The following is a 15,386-nucleotide window of genomic DNA, read 5'->3' as shown; positions in this document are numbered from 1 at the left end:
GTGTCAACTTCCAAAGCTTCAGCGTTGTCTCTCCTTTCACTCATTTTAAAAAATAAAATTCCATCTGATTTTAATAGACTGCTGCCATCGTCACCAATAAATATTTCTCCAGATTCTACCATTGACAGAACACTGTGCTGCCTCTGAGAATGGGAAAGAAATAAATTGTCCAGACAGTTGTCTAATATAATTGCAGAGAATGAACATCTATTTATTCAATAATAGTATAATGTATCATGTACTAAATTTTCAAATGATAGCTATAATAATAAGGGCTACAGGAGTTGGAGGAGGGAGTTGTCCTTAAGGGAAGAGATGATTAGAAGAAGCATCAGGAAGAAATATTCAGACTCAGCCTTGAAGATTAGAAGGACTGAAATAAGTAATGAGGAAAACGGGACCATCAAAGGGCAGATGTCTGAATGGAATGCTGCCAGGCTTCTTTCAGGAACAATGAAAACAGTGCCTTTACTTTTGTCATTTGTTGACTGAAGAAAAGTATACCCTCTTTTAAACTTTCAAATATTAATAGCAGTCCTTGATGCTCTAAGCATTTTCTGCAAAGACTTGTGTTCCTGAATCCTAATTGATGTCTTTGTTCTTCTTCATCATCACGGAGATACTTAAAAATTCATTTGAAGGAGGCACCTGATATCTGAAACAAAGAGAATATTAAATTAGCCCCTATGTGGCCATGCATCCAGGGGGCCCTTGATAAATGTTAATTGGTGATGACAGCATCTCTGTCGTGTAAATTAAGAATGGCACAAACAAGACATGATGGAACATAAAACAAAGGTCCTCTGCAGGAAAACAGCCCAGATCTTACAAAGTAGGAAAAACACAACTCTGGTTGTATACACAATTTTGTTACCACATAATGCTGAGGTGAAATCAGCAAAAGCAAGCATGTAGAATGTAGCCTGCCTGCTAAACAAGGGCCATGATAACTGCAGTAGAGCTCTACTGAGCAGGGAATAAAGGACAAGAACAGCAGAGGGTAAAAATAACTTGAGTCACAACCTGGGTTTGCTGAGATGGGTTATAAGATTTAAAGAAGAAGAGTACTTTATTTTATTATTTTTAAACAAAAGCCCACTCAAGTTAACGAGGCAAAGACGTGGAAATGAAAAAAAAAAAAGGGCCAACCTTAGTAAATGAGTTTGTAGCCTGTGTTTTGCCAGCCTTTACACTCTCTACTACCGCAGGAAACAGACCCAGTACCTACAATGTTCCACCCAAGAGTTTTGGGGGTCCCTAGGAGGTGTTTCACATGTGCTTACAGCTAGCACATATGGTATGCTGGGCAACACTGCCTCAAATTCCAATAGCCACACATCTGTATGTGTCACTCTTGCCGCTGGCCACCACAGCCACATTTGCTGAGTACTGAGTCTCCACTGGGCACAGCATAAAGCCTCCTCAGACTGCCCCACCCTGCTGGTGATCTGTGACAAGGCACCTCTCTCCCATTTTTGTGTTACCCTCTATTAAGTGAGTATCAAAGTGTCTTAGAGGGCTTTTCCATTTGTATTTTAGCCTTCCTTCTCTCCAAAGGGAATTCCATGGAGTCTGAGCCAGAAAGTAATCCTCAAGTGATAGGTTTCATTCTGTGTCAATCTATGACCTTCTATTCTAGACGTGCTTCTCTCTTCCACCGACCAAGGCTCTCTTACTAGGACAAGGGTGTCCTACCTGCCTCCCTCTTCCCTTTGTTGATTTCTCTATTTCTCATGCAGTTAGATTTCTCTTTATTACCTGTGAGAGATTAAATTAGTACCACCTCTATGAAGGACAATTTGGCAATCCTTTTGACCCAGCAATTCTACTTTTATAACTTTATCTTACAAATATACTTGCCCATGTGTGAAAAATATTTAAGGTTGTTTACTGCATTGTTTAGAGTAACAAAAATTGGAAACAATTTAAATGTCCATCCTAGTTAAATATATTATGGTTGCTCCAGGGCCCAGAGCAAGAACAGGCTATGCAGCAGGTCCAGGTGACAGTGCAGGCTGCTCTGCTCCTTGGGACTTCCAACCCAGCAGATCCAGCTGGGTCAGACCCACTTCAGGTGTCAAATATTACATCCATCAGGGTCTGGCTGGGAAAACAGAAACTACCAGAGGCATTTCGAGAAAGAAAGCTTACTATAAACTGTTGGTTAATGAGTTATTGGAGAACTTAGAAAAGCTAAAAGGAGAAACTGAGGATAGTAATTCCAGAAAGCAGCTCACACCCCTGAGGTTAGAAGAGCAGAGGAAAATGTTGATGTTACTGGAACACAGAGGTTTGCCCTAGAAGCTTCAGGGAGTTGGCCAGACCTCTGAGAAGGGTCACTGCCCAGCTGGTACTGGTGCCTCTTAGGGAACAAAGTGAGGCTGCCTCTGGGAATGACAGGGAGGGAGGGAGGAAGGAAGGAAGGAAGGAAGGAAGGAAGGAAGGGAGGAAGGAAGGAAGGAAGGGAGAGAGGGAGGGAGGAAGGAAGGAAGGGAAAAAAAGGAAGAAAGAAAAGAGAAAGGAAGGAAGAAAAGAAGGAAGGAAGGAAGAAAAGGAAAAGTTGGTGACTGCAACCAGATGCTACCATGGAAGAAAAGGTCATCATTAAGGTGCTGCTGAGAGCAAACAGTGAGCAAAAGCGAGCATTCCGGCCTCTAGCTTTAGTTAGTTAGCAGCGTCCAAAGGGTCTGCAGAGCCCAAAAGGTAATATTGGAAGTGAGAGACTGTAACTTGTTAACTTCCACCCATCCAACCCTTAAAAAGAAAGAAGCATTTTTTAATGAGCTAACATGGAAGGTATTAAAAAAAAAAAAGCAAACTATAGACATGTGTACAGTATACCATCAGTTGGGATAAAAGAAAGACAAAGAAAGAAAAAATGATGTTATATAATAGCATCATTCACAGGTACTTGTTCCCTCACTCATGAGTCTAACTCTATTAGCAGCAGCTATGAAGATGAAGAACATTTCATTCAACTTACTTATAAATACATGGAAACTTTAAGGTATTGGTAGTTACTATGGCTATTCTCTACCTAAAATAACTCCATTAACCCTTTCTAGATTCACTTTGATTTGCATATATTGCAATAAGTCTGTTCCTTCTTTTAGAGACAAAGGCATATCAAAATCCTTTAAAAACAACTTTTATTTGCACTTAAAATATAAATATGCTACCTATTCTATTAAAAGCAGAAAGTCAATCACTTCACAGATCTAACAATCTCCCATCATTTTCTTGGCAGCAATTGGAACATTGGAGAATTTGTACTTGTATTCGAATTTATGTTTGTGTTGAATCTGTATGTGCCTCTAACCATATTTTTATAACAAAAATGTATTACATTTTTGTAATAGAATTACAAAATTACAATTACATTTTGTAATAGAATTACAAAAATTACAAATTACATTTTGTAATTTTGTAAGCAGGACACTGCTAGACAAAAGGGTTGAGGAAAGAAAATACAAAGATGAGTAAGACACAGAGCCTGCCTTCCAATCTGATTACAGTCAAATGAGGGAACAGACGCATACAGAAAGAGCTCAGGAAAGGATAGAAAGAAGGATTCAAGGAAGGGGCTAAAAGTGAGCACTCAGGTATTCTGAAGATGCTTTTAAATCCAGTGCCAGAGTTTGAGCCAAGACTGGAGACTAAAGAGCAGACAGGATAAGACAGCTGCTTTTAAGTTACATCCTGGGAAACACCTGATCTACAGGACCTTTCACTTTCCCTTTTGTTCTGCCCTAGGTAGCTGAATGCAGGGCAGAACTAACATTTGCTCAAGATTGGGTCCCAAAAAAGGTAAGTTACTTGCTCTCTGTTGTCTTTTTTTCTCTTGTTCCTTCATAAATCAGAGTAAAGCTGTTTTAGTAACCACCATTCCATCAGTGCAGTGATTCATCCACATTGTGTTTGCATATATGTAATTTTTTTTCTCAGATACCTTGCAAGGTAACTGAAATTCCAGTTTCGAGGCTTAGTAATGCTCTTGAGCTCTGTCACTTCCTCTTGGGTCATATTTACGTGGGCTTTCCTTGGTAAATCTCGATCTCAGTCTCTGCCAAAAAGCAATCAGTCTGACAGCCGCTTTCTTTGGCATTTTTCCATCGGTTTTAACTGCTTTTTCCTCACATGAATGAATTTCTGATTGCACAACTGAAAAGAAAAATGACAAAATTAAATCAATGGATTCTGTCTCAGAAGCAAAATTGCTTATACTTCACATTAGTGTCACTAAGAATCAAATAAACAGGGTGTGTGATTAAGACTCACCAATGAGCCAGGAGCAATTTATCCTCCAGACTTTTCGCCATGGGATGCCTTTGTTGACAAAGAAGTGTCTGGCTTTTGAATCAATGGGGCACCTTTTGGAGGGACTCCAGGTTCTCTTGACAACATGTACTTTTTTTTTTTTTTTTTTTTTTTTGGTGAGCTCAAGGGACTCCTAACCTTACAAGGCCATGACTGAATAAAGAAAGTGATTCTTAGTAAGGCATAAGCCACTGCAAGCCTCACATACCATAATAACATGTTGTGCCTCTGCTGAACAAGACACAAGGAACAAAATATGAAGGTACAAAATTCTTTTCACTTTAATGCCTTCACTGTTGATGATTCTGTGATCTAAAAATTGCCTTCCCTTTTCTTCAGTGATTATTGTCTTAAATCACCATCTGTATGAAAGTATCCACAGGGACACAGGTTTTTCTAGAATTTCTAACTCTGTAGATTGGGAAGCATTAATTCTCTGATCACTCAAAACCAGACGTCATGTCTTAAGGTCAGGTCAGAGGACACTGTCTTTCTAAGAACCTTCTAAATCCATACCCTACACCAAAATAAATTTTGAAATATTCTTTTATCACATAGTGTATAGGCACCTTAAGAACTTCAGGTCAAGACCAAATGCCTGTTATTATTCCTTCTGCAATCACTATTCTATTAGTAATGCTATATCAGATATCAAAAGGGGAATAAGATTTTTTTCAAAACATAACTCAGTTTTCCTCTCCTTAGTGACTTATAATTGTTGGTTCCCTTTAAAACTTATTCATTTGGGTTTTGCTGGAACAATGAGTTCATAAAATCTTAGTACTGTGTTGTTCATCCTTCAGTCTCTCAACTTCCTGTAATTGAATTAATAATGTTCGACCCTACAGAGAATGATATACCCAGTTGTAAAACACTGCACATATGAGTTTAAAGAAATTGTTTCAATATCACTGAGCACAACTTACAGAATAAGGTTTAGGAATCATGCTCATTTAAGTTCATCATAGCTGTGGCAGATACTGAGGCTGACACTGCAAATCCACTCCAACCTTCTCATGTACTACAGAAATTAGAAAGCTGAAAGTCCCTTTGACACTAGGCCCCTTCACAGCTGAATGTCAGGTATAACTTACACTTCACTGATGAGAAGCACTTGCATAAACTGAATTAGATGGGAGAAAGGCAAAGCACAGGAACCTGTTGTGATGGTGTAAGTCATGGCCGGAGCGGCAGGAGCGTGGTTCTGATCGGGCAGCTCCAGAAGCAGCTGCCTGATCACTGCAGCAGTGACAGAGTTCTGGAGCCAGGGTTTACAGCAGTGGTTTATTGACTAGCCAGGAATTTCCTCGTTCGACAACTCCTGGCATTAGTGAGTCTATTCTGTGATGTGGCCCTAGAATTTACTTCTTCTGCCTTCCCAAGGATTCTGTAAGCCACTTTGTGGCTTACAAACACCTCCCCCCAAATGCGGTGGCTTAAAACAATAATCATTTATATTGCTCATGAATCTGTGGGTCAGCTAGCCAGTGCTAGGAGTCTAAGTTGAGCTTGGCTGACTTCATTGAGCTTGCTCAAGTATTTGTGGTCAACTGATGGGGACTTTAGAAGCTGGCTGGTCTCAGATGACCTCCACTAGGACAACTCACTGCTCCCTCACCTTCCAACAGACCAGCCTGGATTATTCTCATGGGAGAGGAAGGTACCAAGAGGGAGAGCAAAGTGTGCAAGGTCTTTTGAGGATTAGGTTTAGAAACAGCACACCATCACTTCTGCCGCATTCCATTGGCCAAAACAAGCCAAAAGGCCAGCCCGGATTCAGGAGGTAGGGAAACAGACTCAATCCCTTGATGGGAGGAGTTACAAAGACACACTGTAAAGGAGGAAAGAAAATATGGGGCTGTTATTACAATAAATCTGCCTCAACACTGAATATCCTGGAAATACCCTCTCTGCTTTAAAGGGCTGAATAAATTATGTTCTCTGCAGTTTAACTCTCGTGGGTTATACATTTGCAAGTATCTCCATTCCCTCTAAAAATGCTATAAAATGACAGTAAATGAATAAAACTGATATAAATTGGTGAGGTCGGAGAGAATGGCAGAGGAGACAACTGCAAAATAGAGATGTCGACAAATATTGGTGATAGGGAGAATAGAGTCTGTTGCAGGCCGGGCTCTGTGGGAAACAGACCCCAAGCTGAAGTTGAATGTGCTGACAGTTTATTAGTGAGGCCCCTTAGGACCAACACATGTGGAAGGGAGCGCACCGCAGCAGGATGGGGTAGAAGAAGTCAGGCTTCAAGGCAGGCCTGACAACAACTTCAGCTAACCCCATGCGGAGTCCACAACTGAAAGGGCCTGTCAGCCCTATCCTGTGCTGGGTCTTAGGAAGGGCACGGCCTCGGGGAAGGTGGTTCCCTGCAGCAGAGGTAACAGCACAGGGCACAGACAGTAACAGCCGCAACGACCCTCCCCTGAAGTGGGACACGGACAGATGCATCACTGTAAGCATGTTCCTACTAAGTAAACAAAACAAACAAACAAAAACATGCATTTGAAGCCATAGGCGAAAATATCTCTGTTCCCATGGGGAGCCAGTCTCAATATAGCTATTAGAGCCTGAGTCCCCAAACCTTCAAGAGTGAAGGAGGGTACCTGTCAGCCCTGGTGCCCTTAGTTCTGGTTCAGAATGCCTAGAGACAAAACACAGGACCTGGATCTCACGGTGCCCTTTCCCTTCCCTAGGCTGTCTCCTCTACCTTACCATGTCGTGGTTCGCTTTGCTCCCGCATCAGGCCACCCACAGCCTTGTGCTTCTGGAGATTCTGCCCGTGTTGGTGCCAGGCAGACAGGAAAGCCAGATGCAGGGGCCAGCAGGACATTCTGCTTATGAATTTCACAGGCAAAGGGTGGGAATTGGAGCTAGAGAGGAGCACAGGAACCCCTATCTTAGAGAGGAGCAAAAGAAAAAGACACTGGACCTGAGGAACTGGCCTAGGACTTGCCTTTTTACCTATAGGTAAATCAAACTCACATTTAAAAAAATTGTCAATACTAGTGAACCAAGAAGAGAAAAAAAAATATTGACTCCCTAAAATTAATTCCAATTACAATCATTTATAAGCTGGCTGCTACCATTTATACCTGATTACCATAGAGCACAATAACCAGCGTCCATGTCATAAAGGGTATGTTCAGTAAATTAATTGATTGGAAAGCTAAACTTTCCACTATATGGACAGCCGTTAGGGTTTGCTACTTCTTCCTTGTGATCCAAGGCTCACCCCATAACCCTGGAGGGCACACGAACCAGAGGGCAACTCCATTCTCTCCTGATGAAAGAACACTCTGTGGAACAAATCATGTTTCAAATAAATGTTCTCTTTACAATATAAGCCACTTTCTTCTTTGAATTCTGATGTTCTCTTGATCATGGGCTTTTATTGTTAAGAAAGCAAGGGTCCATTTCCAGTACATGCTTCACCTCAGCCAAATGCAGTGAAATGTGTGCAAACACTTTGTGAATTGGCAAACATTATAGAAATGTGAGCAGTTCCTGGTATTAGGTGTTAAGAATGGTCTCCTTTGTACCATTTTGTACCACTCCTCATCTTTGCTCTTCCTAAACAGTGGAAGTCATGCAGTTTAACATTACTAATTAGTCTCCAATTTATTGTGAACAATACCTTTTCTGATCATTATTATGATTATCTAATATTTATTGAGTACTCATTACATGTCTTAGGACTGTATATCCTGGATCAGAATGGTTTCATTAGGGAAACAGGGCCACTGTCAATAGTATAGGAATAAGGGGCTTCATATAGAAATGATGGCTTACATAGATATGAGAGCAGCTGGTGGAGTAAAGGTCTAGAAGGTGGCGGCCAGAGGAGTGGAGAGTCACTGATGTGTTCAGTCTGAAGTCCTAGAGTGTGGATGGAGAGACTCAGCTCATGGGGCATGTCCCAGAATCCTGCAGTAGCTACAGAATGCTGGGAGCCTCTGTGTCTGGTGAAGCCCTAATGAGCCTAAGCAACTATTATCCCAGAAACAATGGTTGCCCTTCACTTTTGCCTTCCAAGTCTTGCGCAAGTCACAAACTAAAAGTCACTCACAAACTCCAATCCGGAACCATGTAGGAAAGGAGATTCTGGGAAGTTCCAGATATTGTGGTAGTTTCCAGACTTAGATAGGAATGATATTGGTGGTGCCAAGTTACCATCAGGCAATGCAGCACACAGACACCTCTAATATCTAGGAAACAAGTGTTACTATTAACATTTTTTGGCAATTAAAATGCTAGGATGTTTAATGACTTGCCTGAGGTCACATGCTAATAGATGTCAGAGCTAAAACTCAAAACCCAAGTCTGTCTGAGACCTATGATCATACTTTTAACAGCTCTTATTTAATGGCCCTTCAAAATCTATAAATACTGATTATCCGTCATAATATTTAATATTATTTCCTGTCTCTGTGAGAGCCAGAGACATATGTTTCGACTATTCTAGAACACTATGGTTAAGAGATACAGATCTCAGGACTAAAGTGATGTGTCAGGGATGCAAGTCTTCTTTGGGACCGAGCTGAGACATTTCTGTTGCCCAAGGTATCATGGGTTCAGCAGCTTACAGAGCTACATCATCAGGAAGTCTCATTTCTTCCTCTGGCTGGAAAAAAATTAATGCCTACACCCCTTAATTCTCCCATCCTTTCTACATGCTGTGACCTACACAACGATACCTTGAACCCGCCTTTTGGGAGAGAGGAAAGAATATACTTTCCATTACCTCAAGCCAAGTGAAAAGAGCTTCCAGGGAACATTTGGAGATCTTGACAAATGTTCCTTGGACTCTGTGAAACAGAAAGGCTATTATCTAATTCCTGCCTGGGGACACACAATGGTGAGAGATTACAGCTAGAATTGCTGGTTTAATGGCAGAATGACAAGAGTTGGGTGCATTAGGAACAAACTACATTTCTGCCCACAGTAGGGCAAAAACATCTGAGTTTCCTTGTGGCCAAGTTGGACAGATGAGAGGGAGTCAACCTGGGGTCATGTTCGCTCCTACCTCAGAGTATTGCCTAGAGGGGAAATGTGACCGGCAGGTGGACTGTCAGAAGTCCAGGTGCTGAGGGTAGGATTATGGTGGCTATTGATGTACAGCCCCACCCACACTAGGGGAGCTGCTGTCAGAGGTCCTCAGTGGGCACACCTCCAAAACATCCATCCCTCAAGGGGAAAAACCAGCAATTGCGCACCTGCCACCTCAGAGGAAGTCATCAGATTACAGGCTACACAAGCCACAAAAAGTCTTTTTCATTAATCCCCTCTCCTTCTGAGCCTGGCCCTGGAATGGTCAGAAGCAGCACCTACAAAACAGGGAAAAGTAGATGGACAAGGTAAAACAAGCAAGTAGAGAAGTCAAGTGTGTGTCTGTCTCCAACTGGGCACAGTTGCAGGGCAGTGGGGGCAGAAGGAAAGGAAAAAGGAACTGGATCTGAGTTTTATACTACATGAGAACTTTAAAAACTACCAACTGGAGGCTGTTCTTGTGACTAAAAGTAACCAAGGAAATTTTTTTTCCCCTATCTATGAGTAACTGAAAAACTTTGGGTACCAAGATTGCATCCAGGAATGGGATCTAGATGGGAAAGAATGAAGTTGATTTCTGCATGACCCTATTCAGTCCAGCTTGTAAGTAAAAATGATTATACCTATATAATAGGAACAATGGGACAACACGAAAGAACTCCTAGCAACTAAAAATATTATAGTAGCATCTTAAAATGCCATATAGGAGTTAGAAAATAAAGTTGAAGCCACCTCTTGGAAGTTAGATCAAAAAGAAAAAATCCATAAAAAGAAATAAAATACAATAAAAGCAGTCGTTGAGGAGGTCCAAAATCTGACATTACAATAGGAGTTTGTAAAAGGGAAAATGGGGAAAAATGTAGAGTAAGAAATTTAAAAAATTTTTTTCAAGAAATCTTCCCAGAATTGAAAAGATGAGTTTCTAAAATAAAAATTCCCACCAATCATATGCATTAATTATTCAGCAAATATCTGAAAACACTGTTTTTGTGCTAGGCCCTATTCTAAAACTACAGCAAAGACTAAAGCCAAGGATGTGAGTCCCTGCCAAGGAGCTTGCATCCTACTAGGAGAGACAGGTAATAGACAAAGAAATAATGACATATGTCAGATGGTGATAGGTGTCATTAAGGAAAATAAACCAGGATAAAGGAATATGGAATAATGAGGTGGTAGGAAGGGATTGCTATTTTAGGCCAGGTGGTCAGGGAAGGTCTCTCTGATCATGTAACAGTTGAGCAGAGGGAGCAAGAGATGCAGACATGCTGGAAATAGAAGCACAGCAAAGGCAGGATTCTTTGTCTGCCATGTTTACAAATGTATCCCACCTGTCTAGAATAGTGCCTGGCTCATAGGAGGCACTCCAGAAACACTTGTTGAATGAATGAATCAAAGCATAAGGAAAAGCATATGCAAAGGCCATGATACAAAAACATCCTTGGCTTGTTCAAGGATGCCAGCGAAGCCGGAGTTTGGGGAGAAACAGTAGGTGATGACCTTGTAGGCCACGGCAAGGACTCTGGATTTTATTCTGAGACAGATGAAAATCCCTTGCAAGTATCTAGACATCAGAGTGTCATGATACAATTGCTGTTGTTAAAGAACTACCCTTGCTTCAATGAGAAGGTAGACTGTAAGGCGGTGAGGCTGGGGGCAGGGGCACCACACTAGTCCAGGCAAACTTATATGTGGCTTAGAGTAGGGTAGCATGAGTGGAGATAGTGAGAAATTATCAGATTATTGATAAATCTCAAACACAGATCACACAAGACTTGCTGCTGAATTAGATGTCATATGTGAGAGAAACAGAGAAGTTAAGGATGAAGCCAAGGTTTTTAGCCACAACAATTAGAAGGAGGGAAGGGGACACTGTTAGATGCAAGGTGTGATGTAAGGACCAGATGCAAGGGTGAGAAATGAGAGGTTATTTTGGACTTAATAATTTTGAGATACCTACAAGACATATAAGTGGAGATGTCATATGTATCTCTTTCCTAAACAAATAAATTCAGGGGGAAAATGCATATTCAAGTTTGTCCTCCTCAGTGCAATGCATCTATCTCAAGGGCCAGATAAGTGACCAGATTTTAAAGCCCATTTCCAACCCTGAGACCTGACAATCCAATAGTCCTCTCCTCCCCGCTGAAGTAAAAGCTATTGATTCTCCCCTTTTATGACGCCTACAGGATCTTTCCTTCCCCACATGTATTCCTTGCATTTTTTTAAAGATTTTATATATTTGACAGAGAGACAGTGAGAGAGGGAACACAAGCAGGGGGAGTGGGAGAGGGAGAAGCAGGCTCCCCGCTGAGCAGAGAGCCCAATATGGGGCTCCATCCCAGGACCCTGGGATCATGACCTGAGCCAAAGGCAGCCGCTTAACCCACTGAGCCACCCAGGTGCCCCTATTCCTTGCATTTTCCACACCACATTCTCCCTCTTTCCTCTAGCTTCCTGAGGAATAGGTCTCTCTTACTTTGGGAAAAGGAGCAAAGAAATACAAACCCTTCATTTGACCATCCTGTTCTTTCTTCCTCATTTCCCTGACAAAACTTGGTCGCTTCCCCCTCAGGTCTCTGATGAAGTTTTCTCTTCTTAACCCTGATTTCCCTCTCCAGCCCTATCCCTAACCCAGTTCTTTCAGGGCCAAGCCTACAGCCTATTCTCTGATCTCCGCATCCTCCCTGGGGCTCTGCACCATTCCCTGTGGTTGACTTCTCATGGGGGCATCCCCCAGGATTCATTTTTGGCCATCTGCTCTCCTATCTGCATGCTTTCTCCCTCAGGAAGCTCATCATTCCTATAACTGCAATGAACACCCCTGCATGGATGACTCCCACCTGTTCATTTCAGTCTTCGCTTCTTCTCAGAGTTTGACTTCCTAAGAGTATCTAAGCAAAGTGGTGACCTGGCATAAGTGCTGAAATCAGATGGCTCAGGTTTAAGTTTAACTATATACATTTGGGGTTATATTTAGCCCCTCATCCTTTGAAATGGGAATAATAATAGTACTTAACTCAGTTTCCATGAGGATTACATGAGTTTTATGTATAAAACATATAGCCCCTGGCACATAGTAAACAATAAATGTTAGCTATCATTATTGGAGATCACATTATCACTGTAAACTCAATGTATACAACCCCAAATTCTTCCTTTGCTTCTCTCCCTCTCTAATTGGTTCTCAAGTTTTTCTGTGCTATCTCTAGTTCTTAGACCCACAGATGTAACATTTGTGATAATCTTTGATTTACCCATTACTTCAATTTTTTTAATCCAGTCAGTTGACAAAATAGGTCTTGCTAACTCTCCTACTAATTTTTTCTTGAAATGTAACTTTGATCTTTTTCTTTTTTCTTCATCCCCCTGCTATGCCCCAGCTTAGTCCCCATCTGCTCACACTAACGCAGCCGGAGCAGCAACCTCCTCATTAGTCTCCATGGACTCAGCCTCCAACCCCAAATGATAGAAATATTATCTCAGAAACTTTGAGTTCTGCTGTTTCCATTCCTTCCAGGTGAAGAATCCTCTAAGTAGATAGAACTTTCTAGAACTTCCATAATACAGCTCCATTCTATGCAGTCTTATTTCCTTCCATGCGCCTGCCTTGCCAGCTCTGTCTCTCCACTGCTCCAAGACCATCTCATGCTCTTTCTGGCCCCTCTACTTTCGTGCACATTGTTCCCATCTGGAATGCCCCCCTCACTGTTCTCCAGCTATCTCAGTCCTACCTGTTCTTCAGCCCAGCTCCATTTCAGCCTTCTCCCTGAGGTGCATGAAATGAAATCTCATTCATTTCGATTACTCCAGCACCTAAAATCAGCATTTGATCCCATTTACATATTGTAGCATATTGTTCCATGAAGTGCGAAATATGTCGTTTTTTTATGTATTAGATGATAAGATTTTAAAAGGTTACAGTGTTTCCTAAACTTCAGTGTTCCTGCTTCACCCCTTCCCTACCCCATGCCTAGGAAAGCTGTAAGTAAGTGGTAAAGACCCAGGAAGCCTTGATGATAATATAAAAATAAAAATGATGATGATGATGATGATGATGATAATATACACTATGCTTTATACCAAGTACTCATCTAAGGAGCTTTTTACATATATTAATTTGTTTAATCTTCACAATAATTCTATAAAGTAGAGATATTATCTCTGTTTTACAGCTGAGGAAACTGAGGCACAGAGAGGTTAAGTAAGTTGACCATGACTGATTACTGACCCAGAGTAATCTTCACACACGCAAATATGTGAAAGAATGCAAAATATAATCTAGGAAGACTATATTGTAAAAACTCCATTGAAGACCCAAAGAAAAGAAATACTACCACTCGCCCTCATTTCAGTGATACAATGTAACTGTATTTCTGGGTGGTGAAGGGGAAAGAATAAATAGGGATCACATTTTTTTTAAAGATACAATTTGTCATCTCTTTATTTCTCTGATTCTAAATGAATCATAGAAGAGACTGGAAAAAACATCCGGTCCCACCCTCATGCCCCCCCCATGTATAAATAAGGCCACTCAACTACAACCATCGTCCCTCATGAAATAAGCATCCATGTAAATTGGCTACTGCTCTGCCCTAGAAGGAGACACATACTACATGGTACGCTCTGAAAGTCACGTGCTTCTCTTCTTTACCAGTCACAAGGAACACTTTGGGATATGCACAAATAAGGAAGTGCTGTATGAACAAACTTGTGACTGCTTGAAAATCAGTCAAGTATTCCCCACAAATAGCAGCTTGTAGGCACCTACCTGAAGTCTAGGTGTTCACTCTTTAGAAGAGAGCGTGAGGAGGCTGGAGCCATCCCTCCATGGCTGGCCCAGCAGGCTGCACTCTAATATGGAAAGCGAATCCCCAAAGGCTGGGCTGTCCCACCAACACTCAGCACCTCCCATGGGTGAAGGAAAGACTGTGGCTTGACTGCAGCACAAGACTAATGTGGTGAGGTGAAGAGTTGAACAAATCAGTCATTTTCCTGTTGCGTAAGTAGGAATTTGTACCTCTTGGCTTTTTGTTAGAGAAGGAGGGAGAAGTGGGGCTTCTTACCTCAGAAAACTCTGCCCAATGAGAGGCTGGTCCTTCAGAAGATCTGCCCTGGTTGCCACACAGAGTTTTGCAAACCTGGCTTAAAAGTTCTTGAAATAGTTATATTTGCTTACAGTAGTGGTTAGAAAAATGAAATGGGAATTAAGAAACCTTGTAATATAATACTCTGTACCACCTCATTGGTATTCAAATATGTTTTTCTAAGCTCAGATGATTTCCATATGGGTGGCAGACTTCAGATTTAATTTTATTAAAGATAATTAACATCCCTCTGAAACAGTAGTTATCTATATGTCACTCTACCTCCAGCAAAATATTTATGTGTAAGGATGTTTCACCTGCCACACATATTCTTGACTGGCATGCAAGTGGATTATTAGCTGTCTTGCCCCTAGCATCTATTCTGTCTTAATGACTCCTATCCTCCTACACTGCTGAAAGTGACTTGAGGCAGTACAGATTCCAAAGGCAGCCTGCCAGATGAAGCCGAGAAGCTGCAGGAAGCATACACGGAAAGAAAAGTGAGTGCAGTTCCCCTGAGATAGGTGTAAGTTAACGTAACCATGGTTTTTAATCTCCTCATATACTCTCTTTGTAACTATACATGTCTTAAATAATAGGTTCAAAAGAAGCATGATAATAGCTAACAGCTGGACTCTTTCTAGCACTTTCTTATCAAGTACCTTCCAGTTTGCAGCCTCCCAGAACAAAGAGTGTCTCTGTTGCTTAAGCCCAGAAGCTTGATTTATAAACTTAGCGTAATGAACCCAGTCAAAATTTTATTACCAATTGGTTTGTACCATAATATATATGTGGAGCAGCTATTGTATAAGAATGACTTATTTTAATGCACTAGAACTGTCCCTTTGTTAACTTTCTCTTAGCCCTGGGAATTGTAATGTCCCCTTTGTTTGTATTTAGATAGCTGCCATTTAACCAGCTACCATA

The 15,386-nt window shown here is 41.3% G+C and overlaps 2 long non-coding RNA genes across 3 annotated transcripts in view; one reads left to right on the top strand and one right to left on the bottom strand.

Moving 5' to 3' along the window:
• Nucleotides 1-15,386, top strand: part of LOC113922572 — a 125,057-nt gene that overhangs the window by 424 nt on the left and 109,247 nt on the right. The window contains exon 2 of the long non-coding RNA XR_003519994.1: nt 3,754-3,807. This is a non-coding gene — a long non-coding RNA (uncharacterized LOC113922572). The remainder of the gene's footprint in view (nt 1-3,753; nt 3,808-15,386) is intronic.
• On the bottom strand, nt 200-14,499 carry LOC113922571. Of its 2 annotated transcripts, XR_003519993.2 has the most exons (4): nt 14,439-14,499; nt 9,543-9,653; nt 3,950-4,161; nt 200-655 (listed from the first exon to the last, which is right to left on the bottom strand). It is a non-coding gene; the product is annotated as an uncharacterized LOC113922571 (long non-coding RNA). The 2 variants fall into 2 exon arrangements; XR_003519992.2 differs by lacking the exons at nt 9,543-9,653; nt 14,439-14,499 and adding an exon at nt 14,144-14,299.

Source organism: Zalophus californianus, chromosome 9, assembly GCF_009762305.2.
Source record: "Zalophus californianus isolate mZalCal1 chromosome 9, mZalCal1.pri.v2, whole genome shotgun sequence".
In the NCBI taxonomy this organism is placed as follows: Eukaryota; Metazoa; Chordata; class Mammalia; order Carnivora; family Otariidae; genus Zalophus; species Zalophus californianus.
The sequence above is the reverse complement of the archived record's forward strand: the minus strand, read 5'-3'. Positions and strand labels throughout refer to the sequence as shown.